Source organism: Bidens hawaiensis, unplaced genomic scaffold (assembly GCF_021521415.1).
Source record: "Bidens hawaiensis isolate Kalapana, Puna unplaced genomic scaffold, B.hawaiensis_p1.1 tig00033852_1, whole genome shotgun sequence".
Taxonomy (NCBI): Eukaryota; Viridiplantae; Streptophyta; class Magnoliopsida; order Asterales; family Asteraceae; genus Bidens; species Bidens hawaiensis.
In genome coordinates this window covers 101,617-115,596 of record NW_027495827.1, presented here as the reverse complement: position 1 = coordinate 115,596, position 13,980 = coordinate 101,617, and the positions used below count along the sequence as shown (strand labels likewise).

Below are 13,980 nucleotides of genomic sequence, written 5' to 3'. Positions count from 1 at the left end.
TCCAACTCTACCCAACCCTCCATTTTCAACCCATATTCACAGCTCAAACCCGATTTCAACCCTTATAATAGTTGGAAACATCAAACTTAGTAATCATGAATCAAAATGTATATAAAAACCCGTTCCAGAATCAATTAGTCACATGTTCAGTATAACTTGTTCAAAAGTCCAAAATCCCTCAAAAAGAAAAGAATCCTAATTTTTATGATTCATCCATGACAAAATCAAACAGTGAAGTTAAAATATCTAACCTCGTGTAATCAAACTATTTGTAATTTCTATGAGGTATAAATACATATTTCACCAAAATTTATTCATGAACATCATAACTCACGTGGAGAAGAAGATACTTTCAAATTATTAGGAAGGTGTTTGCAACAAATTTACGAAGCTAAATATCAACTAGGCTTGCAAATTCTTAATCAATTTCTCATTTTTCGGTTAGTGTTTATATAACCTCTAGGTTTCAATCATCATATTCTGCATTTAAACCAATTTTTGATTATTCACAATTCATACACACAACTTTAACAAGTTCATAGAACTTAATTCTAATTATTTAGCAAAATACAGTACTTCTATAATCTTTTAACTTTAAGTTTTCTTTGTTATAACCCATAATTAATGTAAAAGAATTGAAATTTGGGATATTACACTAGTATAATTCGTTAACCTGTGTTTCATTCTTAGCAATTCATCCTTTTCGATAGATAATTGAGTAAGCATTTTGTTTACTACTCTCGACCTTTTCTCTCTATGTGCAAATTGTTGGGCACATCTTTCAACTACATCATCAAGTCAACTTCAAAATCTAATTGTATTGCACAAATATGAATTCGCTTTATTCTTTCTTTTCAACTGAAAGCATCATCGATTGCATTCTCTAAAATTTCACGATAACGAATCTCATAGTCATAGTCACTTAAGATTTCCATCATATTTGTTGCATATTCATATCTTTCTTGTTAAATGTATGCTTTAAATTCTTTTGATCTAGTAACACACTTAGTAGTGTATAGACAATGTCTCCGTACTTCTTTGACTCAAATTCAAGTGTTGTACAGTTTTTTTTTTTTTCAGATCAACAGATTAGTCGTTTAACTTTCAAAATTTGTATTACATTCTTCCCACCTTATTTTAATCTTGTTTCGAGATTAGTTGAATAAATGAGAATGCTTTTTTATTTCATACTCCGATTTCCACTTATATTCCCTACCTCTTCGAGAATTCCATTTTGCCATTACCGATACAAATTACTTTCTTTTTAGCTTTCTTCATGTGGCGATTTTCAATGTGTAGTAATTATGTAGCACCCCAAACCTGAGAGGTTATTACTTCAATATTTGAAAATAAATAAACCCAATAATTATGCCTCTTATTGAGTGTTATTGACATGGGTAAGACTTTTCAATACGTATGCCATCTATATCGGATTGGTTTAGGTGCGCATACTCTACCATAAAATAGTTGAATATAAATAAACCCAAAACTTGTACCTTTTATTGAGGGTCAAAACTTGTACTCTTCAATATGCATGTCATCTATACCGGTTAAGTTTAGGTGCGCATAGTGTCCCCTTTATTAAGTGTCAGTACATGACATGGGTAAGAACTCTTCAACATGTATGTCAGTGACCCTTAAACTTCATTTATGCCTAAAATGTCACTGTGCTTCTTTCTATTCTTCTTTCATTCACATTTAATCTTCTTTAAACATATTTTCATCTAAAAATAGTAACCTAACCTCTATTAATCATTTTTTATTCAGGTCTTCTTTAAAACAAGAATTTGATAAGAAAAACATTGGCATTCATCAACATGTGCATGTTTATCAAATATATTCTACATGTTTTCACAAACTCTTTACATGCTTTCACATACTCCTTACTGTAAATCCTTTAGACATACATATCATCCCAAAATCATAAAAGTGGGCATCCAGAACTCACTTGGTAACTTCTAATCAGCTGTTCTTGACAAGGAATTTGATATCTTAAACACTATCATGTTTGAGTAGCAAACCACTTGTGTGTAAAACGGTTCACATGTAAGACTCCCCTCATGTCTCGTTACATGACGCGACTTGAAAACCTCTTCATGCCTTTCTGTAAGCCAGCAACACTTATTTTCATATTTCGCTTTTGTCCTCAAATGATCAATGAAGCCGTTAAAACTAACTTTCGTGCGCATACATACGAGTATCTCGAAACTAACCCAAGCGAAATTTGATTTAGGTAATTCAAGTAGCCTAAGACCTTGCCGATTTATTTCACTTTTTAACGATTTGAGAAAATCACACCACTTCTCTTGGTCTTCAGTTATGAATCACCACCGCATATAGGACAGGTTTAAATCACATCCAAACAACCCTTATCACATGCCTTGATAATACACATAAAACGTAATCCGAATCTTTACCTAACTCGAACGTTAGATGGGTTTTCCTCGCATCATATCCAACCCAACGTATGGTGGCTTTCTACTACATAAATGTTTCGTAACCCTAGGCATTTTCAATACTTCACGTAACTTACATCACCCGATTTGTCTAACTTTCATTGCCTCTTGGTATTGGAGGCCCTAGTCCGACCATGCATAACTATTGCCATTATAGTTCACAAGCCATAAATTGACAAACATCAGATTGTGGCTGAATTTAAACTTTATTTTATTATGCACGCACAAAATGTGGCAATAAAAAGCACATAAAGTAAACAGTGCTTAATTCATCTGTTCGATCACATTACTGAAAACATCATAGCAAGCATGTGTACCAACCATAGCATAAAGAAACTAGTATATAGAAACCCCCCCCCCCCCCCACTGTATTTTTTTTATTATGTGTCCATTTCCACCACAGTTCTGGCACTTTTTAGAGTTCAACGGTCACGATGATGGTGTCCTGGTTTTTCACATCGAAGTCATAAATTGGTTTTCAACTTGCATTCTCCCGAATATTGCATCCTACGTTTCTCGCACGGATCCACCTCTTCCAACCCAGTCTTCTTTTCTACAAACTCATAGTTCCGGTATAGGCTTTCATCTTGTTAATCATATTGCATTTCGTTAAACTAAACTACTAACAGAAACATGTTAGGTTTAGTTGTCATCATAGTTCTTTTTAGCTCATGGAGTCACCAAATCAGGAATTAGGTGAGACATTTCACAAGTATCTTTAACTCGTCCGCCTTCATTCTCTAGACCGATCTCCTGAAGAGACCTCACGTCTCTAGCGTTCACAAATCTAATAAAAGTGAAGCGGATACCGAATCTATGTCTTTCTTTGGTAGAAAGGTGTCAACTAGCGACCCTAAATCTTCGTACACTTTCCAAAGTAGGTTTCCCGTGCATCATTCCGGTTTGAGATGAAGAAGCTTTTGGTTTGGTGGATTGAGTGTTCGCTTCCCTCTCAACTTGCTTCCATCTCCTTTTTCGAACCATCTCCCAAGTTTCTTCTCTATCTTCCTCCAACGTATCTTTCAGCGATTATGTGACTGTTTGAGCTTAACCATTTAGAGAGAGAGCTTCTATTATATTAATTAGTTTGCTTAATCAACTTTTCATTTATAAGTAAATATTTCAATATTGGATTATAAATAAAACAAATGCTTGTCCATTTTACCGTGTTAGTCACATGGGTAAGAACTCTTATATATCTATGTCATCTGTATGGGATTAGTTTACGTGTAACGAATCTTTAGACTTGACCTATCCAAGATCCATTAACTACATTTATTCCAACGGTGGCATTATACTTCTTTGTATTCTTCTTTTATTCACATTTTAATCTTCTTTAAACATATTTCACTTAGAAATAGCAACCTAACCTTACGTAGTAATCATTATTTATCTAGGTCTTCTTTAAAACAAGTATCAGATAAGAAACACATTAGTGATTGTCAAAATGTACTTATAGAATTTATTCTATAGGTTATAAGTTAATCTTTACCATGAAATCATGTAAACATGCACATCAGCCCAAAATGGGTAAAATCTACCGAAAATGGTCATCCATAACTAAGAACTCACATGGCTTGCCATAGAACTTTTAATCAACTGTTTTAATAAGGAACTCTATATTTTCTACTCAACGCTATCATTTCATTCAATTCCTCATGTCCGGGTAGCATACCCCTTCATGCGTGTAAACCGGTTTGCACATAAGAATCCCGTTATGTCTTGTTACATGACGCGACTTCAAAACACTTTCCTCTTCTCAGACTTAACTTCCGTCCAAGTTTGATTAATGAAAACTCAAAAATCAAACTTTCACGTGCATATACTTACTAGTAACTTAAAACTAACCAAAATAAACTCCAATTGAGGTGATTCAAGCTGCCATGGGCCCGTCTCGCCATATTTCTTCATATACAATGATTCTGAGTCAAAACACACCATCTGCCTCTTCTTGGTCTTTGGTTATGAATCAACGCAGCCTCTTAGACAAATTCAAATAATATCTAAACCACCCTTATCACATGCCTTGATCACGCAAGAACTGTAATTTGGAAATTTACCCAACCCGCATGTTAGGTTTTCTTCGCACCATATCTGACCCGACCACCCCATGGCAACTTTCTACTTCGTCCTAATACCGAACCACTTCATGCATGCAAACTGGTTTGTATGTATGAATCCTGGCGGGTCTCGTCACATGATGTGACTCGAAAACCTTCCCGGCCTCACCCTTCTTTAAGACAACAACACTTTCTTATTCTCAACGTATGAGTAGCTTGAAAATGACCCAAACGAACTCTAATTGAAGTGATTTTGGGACAGATCACCACAACATCTACGACATATTAAAATCACGTCCAATTCACCCTTATCACATGCTTTGATTACACACATGAACACTAGTCGGGAATTTTAACCCAACCCAAACACTAGGTGAGTTTTCATTGCACCATGTCCAACCTAGACACCTCATTGTGGCTTCCAGCCGTGTGTTTGATTGATCGTGCGTATATAAGGAACATGGACCCATGGTTCCTAAGTTAAATACATTAATCTAGTTAAAAGGATTTTTGTTAAAGCCCTCCATGTATCATGCGATTATTAGGAAAAGGGTAACAACGCATCCGTTTGGTTACAAAATAAAGTACAAGTTACAACATATTCCGTCTTTAAAATTCCTACAAAAGTTATTCAGCTGCAAGGTCTAGTCTAGATCATATTATTATGCATGCATTTAAGCCATCAGGCATCTATTTGATTACAAAATAAAGTACAAGTTACAACATATTTCGTCTTTAAATTTCCTACAAAAGTTATTCAGCTGCAAGGTCTAGTCTAGATCATATTATTTATTATACATGCATTTAAGCCATCAGGTGTTCAAATCATATAAAATATTTGATTCAACAAGTATCACAATTTGTAAGGTTAAACCATATTCACCTAATGGTTTATTTGACTGTTGCGATAAAAATATCTCAAAGACTACAATACCCTTTGGTGTTAATAGTAGGTTGATGAAAATTAGAGGGTGGGACACAAGGTGTAATGAAAGTGCAGACACAGGGAGTCAAAGGGTAAAATTTTAAATATAGATTAGCAAGCTGATTCTGTTTATTTTTCACATGGACACAAATTGTACATGATTGTTTATTACTAGGGGTGTTCATGTAATTGAATATCAAATATTCGAATCGAATTATTCAAATTTTGAAATTCTGAGGCTGGCTTCGAATTCAATTCGAATTCGAAATAGATTCGACAAATTCGATTCGAATTCAAAAAAGCTAATTCGACATTCGATTCGAATTCAGTTAAAAAATCTATTTCACTTTCAAAACCACTACAAATTTGAGTTTTTTTAACAACAAAAAGTGCAAGCTTATAAAATAAATAAATCGTTTAAAGTTGTCACATCTTAAATATTCAAAATGGTAATGTCCAATTACATTAATTATTGACCAAAGTGATGAACTTTCAATTTCTAATCTTTATAACTCAAATGATTTATGTAGTTTATTTGTTCATATGTATGTATATATATATAACAAAAATAAAATTTACAATTTGAATTCAAATTTCGAATGAATACGAATATATTCGAATGAAATCGAATTTAAAATCATAAATTCGTATTCGATTCGAAATTCGATTTCTAAAATCGAATTTGAACCGAATCGAACTCGAATGATTGACAATCGAATTCGAACCTTCAAATTCGTATGCAAGTCGAATCGAATTTCGAGTTATTCGAGTCTGATTCGAATATTGAAACCCTTATATATTTCTTAGGCTGGAATTTTGTTTTTTTAGCAAGGATTCAGACAAATAGGTTAAAATTCAAAAGAAAACCACCGATAATAAAAAGTGTGTGTGGCTTATAAACCATCATAGATAAAGTAAAGGTTTTATATACAAAGTACCTTTCAAAAATGATGTCACTATGTGCTACGACAACATTATTACGTGGCTCGCAATTTTTTTCTTTGAATTGGAATTGGACAAATACAGAAATAATAATCTAATTTATTTTTTCATACACTTTATATAATATGTGGTTATCTTAAGTAAAGACGTCGAAATAAATATATATTGTTAACCTAATTAAACCATTACCATCACTTTATTAATGACGATGACAAACATCTAAATTCTATTATGAAAATCATAAAGTAAATTATCGTAGAATTTTAAAACATAAGTACATATACTACTTTTCATATCTACTATTATAACAAACAAAAATGTTTGTTGAACCAAAAGCTCCTTAGTTAGCCTAATAGTTTGCCAGGTGGCACTCTCATGTATTAACCTAAATTAAATTTATTAATTTAAAGCTAAAATCTAATTAAGATTTAAAACATTCCTTATCTTGCCTTATCATTATCCCATTCATTCCTTATCTAGCTTTATTGTGAATTACAACTAAGGGCGCGTTCGCTTCACGGACTTTTTTTAAAGGATTTGGAATTGGAATGGAATAGAATGTTTGAGAATCTCTATCATGTGTTTGGTTGGTTAATATGTATTGAAATTGGAATCTTCTTCATTTTTTTATTTTTTTTAACGAGGGCAAAGACGGAAACGTTTTAGTTTTTTTACATTTTTCGTTTTTGATTTATATTTTGAGTTATGAATTTTTTATTAATTTTTTTGAATTTTTTTTGGAGGGGTTTTTATTGTTAATAAGAAAATTCCTTAACAATCCTTTCAAATAGGTGTGATTTTAAAATCCTTTGAAATATGGGATTTGATGGGATTTAGTTTTCATTCCCATTCTTTCATTTAATGAAACGAACATATCAATTCATAGGATTTAAAATCTCATTCCTTAAAATTCCTTACAAATCCTTGAAACGAACAGGCCCTAAGGGAATTTGATTCATATTATAAACTCATGTTCATTGCACCACCCATTTTATTGATTATGATTGCCCAAATGACTTATTTACTTTTCTCACAAACCTGAAGTATATTGACTCTTGGTTTATATTTTTTTCCAAGTTACATGCAATAGATACCATTTGTCAATGACAAATTTAGATGTTACCATGATAAAAACATGATCAGAAACATTAGCGAGTTTGGTAGAAAACAATTGATTAGATTATTCTAGGTTATTTTGACCAAAAAACTTTATTTACAAGATCAAAAACATAAGTGGGTTGGGTAGAAGGTCAAAGTGACTAATTTCGTATGGACCGATTGGAACCGAAATACTCCTTGTCCAGTATTTTGATTAGCAATATGGGTGTCACATATGAATGCAAAAGCCTTATTATTCAGAAATCGAGCTGAATGAATTTAGTCAATCTTTCGTTCCTTTTTTTTCTTTGTCTTTTGATCTATTTACTGATTATTAATGTACCAATCGAACTGAATGAATGAGACAATTGTTAGGTATTAAATCATGGTTAGTTTGGTTATTTTTTTGTTGTGAATTGCAGGTAATAGTAGAAGCAATAATTGGAAATCAGACGGCCTCATCAATGGTTAGGGAAACTAGCAATTAGGTCAAATAAAAAAATATATATTCTTTGTTGCTATATAACGTATGATTTGTTAATGTTTTGGTAAAACTGTAGCAATTTATTTGTATATATAAAACTTGCAACTTATTTGTAATTTAGAGATTTTATGAACTTTTCATTTTTCAATATTATATCTAATACGTAGTTTTAATCATATAACGTATTTAAAAATTTATTAATTATACCGTTTTCGTTGTCAAGCCAGGTAATATACGGGTTCCTAACCTAGTACACAAATAAGAGTATTTATCATCAAGGCATCAAGTTTAGGGTGAATGCCAAGTATATAGTTAATTAAGGCTTTAAGGGGAAAATTGATCCAAAGATTGATTTTTAGTTGGCTTAAATTACATGATGAAATATGTTTGGGAAGTAAATAGAAGATATTGATAAATTGGTTAAACGGGTCAACGTGTTTAAACATAACTATTGTTTTACCTAGTGTGTTGCGCGCTTAAGCAGTTGGAATCTGTTTATGTGCATGCCGCGTTGCGGTAGTGCACTAATTTGGATTCTGTTGATAGTGTCAGTCCGTTAAAATACCGACACTAAATTTAAAAAAATGAAATTTCAAAAAAAATAAAATAGTAACGATACTCGTATAACTTAAAATAAAAAATTAATATATATTAAAAATTTCGTAATGGTAACGACTGGAAATACATTCAGTAAAACCCAGGCGTTTTAGCAACGACTCAACATGAATTATGTCGTTATTGGCTACGCTTGTTACGGTACAAGAACTAAACCTATAAAATAAATTCGTCGAATTAACATTTTTAAATAAGAAACCAAAAAAGGTAGTAACACTCGTATAACATATTATAAGAAAAGTTAACATATTTAAAACAATATATGTTTATTCGGTTGGTAAAAGCCAAGCGTTACAACGGCTAGTAGGCATGTATTCGTTTGGTATTAGTTACGTTCGAAATGGTACCAGAATTACACCTAAAAAGAAATGTGTCGAATTAATATATAAACATATTAACATTTAAAAAAATAAAATTTATAAAATGAGGTCTTTTGTCGGTAAAATCTGGGCGGTGATAAAACCCGGCGTTGGTAAAATCCTGGCGGTAAAAGCCAAGCATTATGTTGGGGTCGGTCAATATCGGCTACGTTCATTACAGTATGAATAACCTTGGTAAAACCCAAACGTTGTCGGTTCCGGACGTTGCGATGATGAGTCGAATGAATTCGGTAAGTTTCTGTTGCATTCGTTACGGTGCCGAAAATAAAACAAAAAAGTTGGTAAGACGCAGGTGTTGGTAACACCCGGACATTATCGGTCTCAGACGTTTATTACATTTAATTGTTTAATTCATTTTAACTTAAAAAAATAAATAGTTTTAGGGTATCTGTGGGTATGTGCTGTCAGTAATTTATGACTTATAAGTATTTAAGAAAAAAGATAAGGTAACCATACAGGATTTACTATGAATACCCCTCCTCCTTATAGTAAATGAGTTGCCATGATATACTAAGATCATAAACGGAAAATGCAAAGGATCGAAAGGTATTTTAGTACGATAGAGCAATGTATATACACACGTCACATGATAACCACATGACACATCGTCAAAATCATACGTATGATTTTCTTAGTTAGACATACAAAATATACACTCTTAACTAATACTTGAAATTTTCAAATTCATTCATTTCTTTTTTGTCCCCCAATTTATATTTTTATAGCATAAAACATCAATCAAAGTAAAAAAAAAAAAAAAAATAAGGTATACTTTTGAAATTTATTTATAAATAAATAGAGTATGGTTAGATTTAGAATTTCGCATGAAACTCATTCGAAGTTGCTTGAAATCTTCATAAGCCTAGCCTTTTGAAGTTGGGGTCGAATTTTCTCAGGTGGAGACTCTTGCTTTGTATTACGGAAAGGAATCCTTTCGTTTTATTCGGTATCTCGATGGGTTTTAATATGGCCAAGACGATTAATTGGAATTTGGTGATTACTGGATTTCAAAAATGGTTTTCCTTTTGGAAGGTTAAAACGCCATATTTCTCTTTTTCTTATGTCAGGTAAAAGGTCCTAGCCAAGCTCGAGTTCGGCTTAACTCGTTTGCACCCCTAATACTTTATTATTTAAAAAATCATATAATAAGACAAATGATTTGATAAGTATCAACTCTTATCTTGTCGTTTGAAACTAAGAAGGGGACGCACGTCTCTACAATAGTCATTTATATTTAAGAAAGTTTTACATGCATTTCAATACCACGTATATTTATTGGTCAGATATAAAATCCGTGTAAATTTGTTATGATGTGAGTTTGGGAAATAATAAGTTGAATATTAAGTGTTTAAAACGTTAGAATTACCAATTAATAATAATACACAACTATGTTTTTGTTTAAGAAGTCTCATACTTGTAAAATCGTGTTTTATATCTGGCTCAATTCATGTCAAGTATAAAAACACTCGTTTTGATTTCCAAATACATTTTTTCGTTACCATTCTATTTCTTATATATTTAACTATGTTCAACACAACTACCAAAAATATAAAATAAAACTTTTCATGTATCGTTTAGAGTGGATAATCATATTGGGTATCACCTGATATCATATACCTACCTGTATTCTAACACAAGAATTTTTTTTATTAATTTCATATTAACCGGAATAACCGTCCACGATGTTTTTAGCTGGTGTTCTCGTTGATACACATTTGTTTTCTAATACCTATTTATTTTGATATGTTTGTCTTTAGGAGTTTAGGTCGTTATATAACCTTGTGAATTAAGAAATCAGACTTATGTAAACCACATGAATTATAAAGTAATTAAAATACAAAACAAACCAATAAGTTGATGATCACAATTGGAATCATACAAAATAGTGAAAATGACATAACTTGTCTTTATTAATGTAACACACTTTTTTGTTACCAACCAATGACTTTTAGATTTTATATATGACCCGTTTCTTTACGTGTATATATATAAACACACATATAGGCTCATCATCTTCATCTTCATCTTCATCAATGGCCATTGCTTCCATATTGGCTTTCATCGCGGATTGGTCCACACCCGCGGTTCTGTTTTGTGTTCTTAACCTCATGATCGCGACCATCTTCATTGCTTCAAACTACAAGGCTCAAGATCATCATCATAATACACCGAGTCAACTCACTCGATCACCTTCTTTGTTGGAACGAGTCAAGTCTGTGAATTATCATCTTTTAGCTTCTACACAACCCCAGATCAATTTGAACCTACCGGGTTGAACTCAACCGAGTCAAACTCAACCGAGTCAAACTCAGCGAGTCGACTCAGTCATCGCCCGTCTCTTTTGCAACGAGTTAAGTCAGTTGATTTCTCTTTCTCTTGATTCCACAACTCGGTACCCACCGAGTCAGAGCAACTCAGTGACTCGCCGACTGAAAGAACTCGAACTTTTTCGTTGATTGACCGAGTCAAGTCGTTCAAGCTCACTACCCCTTTCAACTCGGATCAAAACTCGGACAACACAGAAGCTAGCAAAGACGAACATTCGGACATCGAGCCACAACATGAATAATAATAATAATAATAATAATAATAATAATAATAATAATAATAATAATAATGTCACAAGTGACAAGTCTCCCCACAACAAATCACCTAATGGTAAGTCTTTTCTTTATATATATTATCCTGTTAAACAAATGAATATCACCCACGGAATATTATTTGATGTAAAATCCGTCGATAATGACTGACGAATATTACAGAAGTCCAAACCAATTTTTTTTCTTATAAAATACATCGGCAAGTTACAGTCAGATTACCGACGGAATAAATTAATGTAACAAGTGGAAAGTTGCCCCACAACAATTTAGCTAATTGTATGTATTATATTTATATATTTCCCTATTAAAAAAATAGTGTTCGAACAAAAATATTTTTTAAAATACGTATGATAAGCTAGTCAAATTATTGACATAATCCATAAATTTAAAAGAGTTAATAATTAAGAAAAACTTTTTCTAGGATAATTGTGTGTGATAGTACGCGGGTAAGTTGTCGAAAATCATATTATGAACGACCATGTCTTGTAACTAACTTCGTCGACGGATTTCCAACGGAGTCATCCTCAGGGGAGGATCTAGGGGGTGTCGGGGATACCCTCAACAGGGCCGGCTCAACCTCATTAATTGCCTAAAACGATAAACGAGGCCTTGTTTTAAAAAAGTTATCTTGTATTTAATCCAAATATATCAAGATGTCATATTTTTTTTGAAAATACATATCTAATACAGTTTCTCGCACCTTTCTATACTTAATTTAGTTTAAACGTCACTCAAATTAGACTCATTAATCCAAATCCCAAATTACAAATGTTTAATTATTAGTTTTGTTTTGGAATTTGGATGCATAAAGCCCTAGCTTCATTTCGTTGTCCCTAGAAACAGCTCTGGCCCTCAACTTTCACAGCGAAGCGCAAAATTTGTTCAAACCTTTTTTGTTTCTTCATTTTATGTAACCGGATACCCTTAAGCAAATGTTGTGATACCCCTAGGTCCAAAAAATTCTTTTAGGATGCTCCTAAATTTTTTTTCTTAATCTGTCACCGGTCACATATAAGTTATATTTATTTGTTTTGCAATTTCTATGAGAGACGTTATTAAATTATTGATTATTAAAGCTTGTAGCATTTGTATAACATGTTCATATAACATATTTACTTTAGTGTCAGAAAAATCTACCATGGCTCCCATGAAGAGGTTACCTAGCCGGCTATTGAAATCAAGTAGCGAGGTGGCGGCATCAGACGACGCTGAAGTGGATGACCAGCCGAAGCAGCCAGCGACAATGCAAGCCGCGGTTGGGGTGCATGATGAATGTGTAGATGCAAAAGCTGATGACTTTATTAAAAGGTTTAAACAACAATTGAAATTACAAAGGCTTGATTCTCTTCAAAGGTTGAGAGAAATGCTGAATAGAGGAACATGAATATGTTTGTTGACGTAAATGCCCTTGATTATTGAGTTATACGATCTTGTTTACTAGTTAATATATTTGGGTTATTTGGTCATTTCATTGTTTGTCTTAGTAACAGGGCCGATCCGTGGGTCAGTGAAATCAAGTAAGGGATTTAGGCTCACACATAATTAAGGCCTTCAAATAAATGAATAAAACATTATATATAGATATATTATAATGGGCAAAATCATTGGCGGATCTTTCTTTGTGCCAAAGTGGGTAACGTATTTTTTCCCGAAAAATAAAAAAAAATATATGCATGTATGTCCAGGTTAGGTAATTCGCATTTCACCATTTTATATTTCTTCTAATTTGGTAGATTAGGGTTTTGAATTATTGTTTGACCCGACCTGAACCAGATTTCCGACCCGATACTTAAAAGTAGGAAAAAAATTGGGTCTTGTGACTTTCGGGCGTTGATGTTCAAGATCTGCCGCTGGGCAAAATAATCTCAAAGTTATTTATTGATATGCTGGTAAACTTAGTTGTTGCTAAACTATAGGTTACGACTTACGAGTTTGAGACTTGTAATAAGTTGTGTTTTTTTTAGTTCATAGTTGTCATGAAAGAGTCATAAAATCTCATTTCGATTTTGGTCTTCAAAATCATTAAGCCGGTCTTGTCTAGTAATGTTGCCGGCCAGAGTGAAGTGGTGGTAGAAACTTAACTTTGGATTAGATTGTTTCATATGATGTTCTTTTCTGTAAGCGTTTCCTTTTGAGTCTTACAGGAAAAAATAAATAATAAATAAAAATAAATTATTCAATTATCCATATATATATTATCTACTAGGTTAGAACCCATGTATTACACGGGATAGTAGATAACAAACAAAAACAACAAAATAATAATAATAACATTAATAATATGATCTAAATTCTAAATATATGTAAGTAAACTATCATTATCTAAAAAATACACTAAAAAGACCAAATATAATTCATAAATCTATAACTTCATCTCATAAATGAAATTACATATTACATTAAATAGAATTATAAAAACT

General features: G+C 32.5%; 1 pseudogene; it reads left to right on the top strand.

Annotated features, from left to right (window-relative positions):
- Positions 1-10,609: 10,609 nt before the first annotated feature.
- Positions 10,610-13,152, top strand: LOC143585459 (pathogen-associated molecular patterns-induced protein A70-like; annotated as a pseudogene).
- Positions 13,153-13,980: the final 828 nt, after the last annotated feature.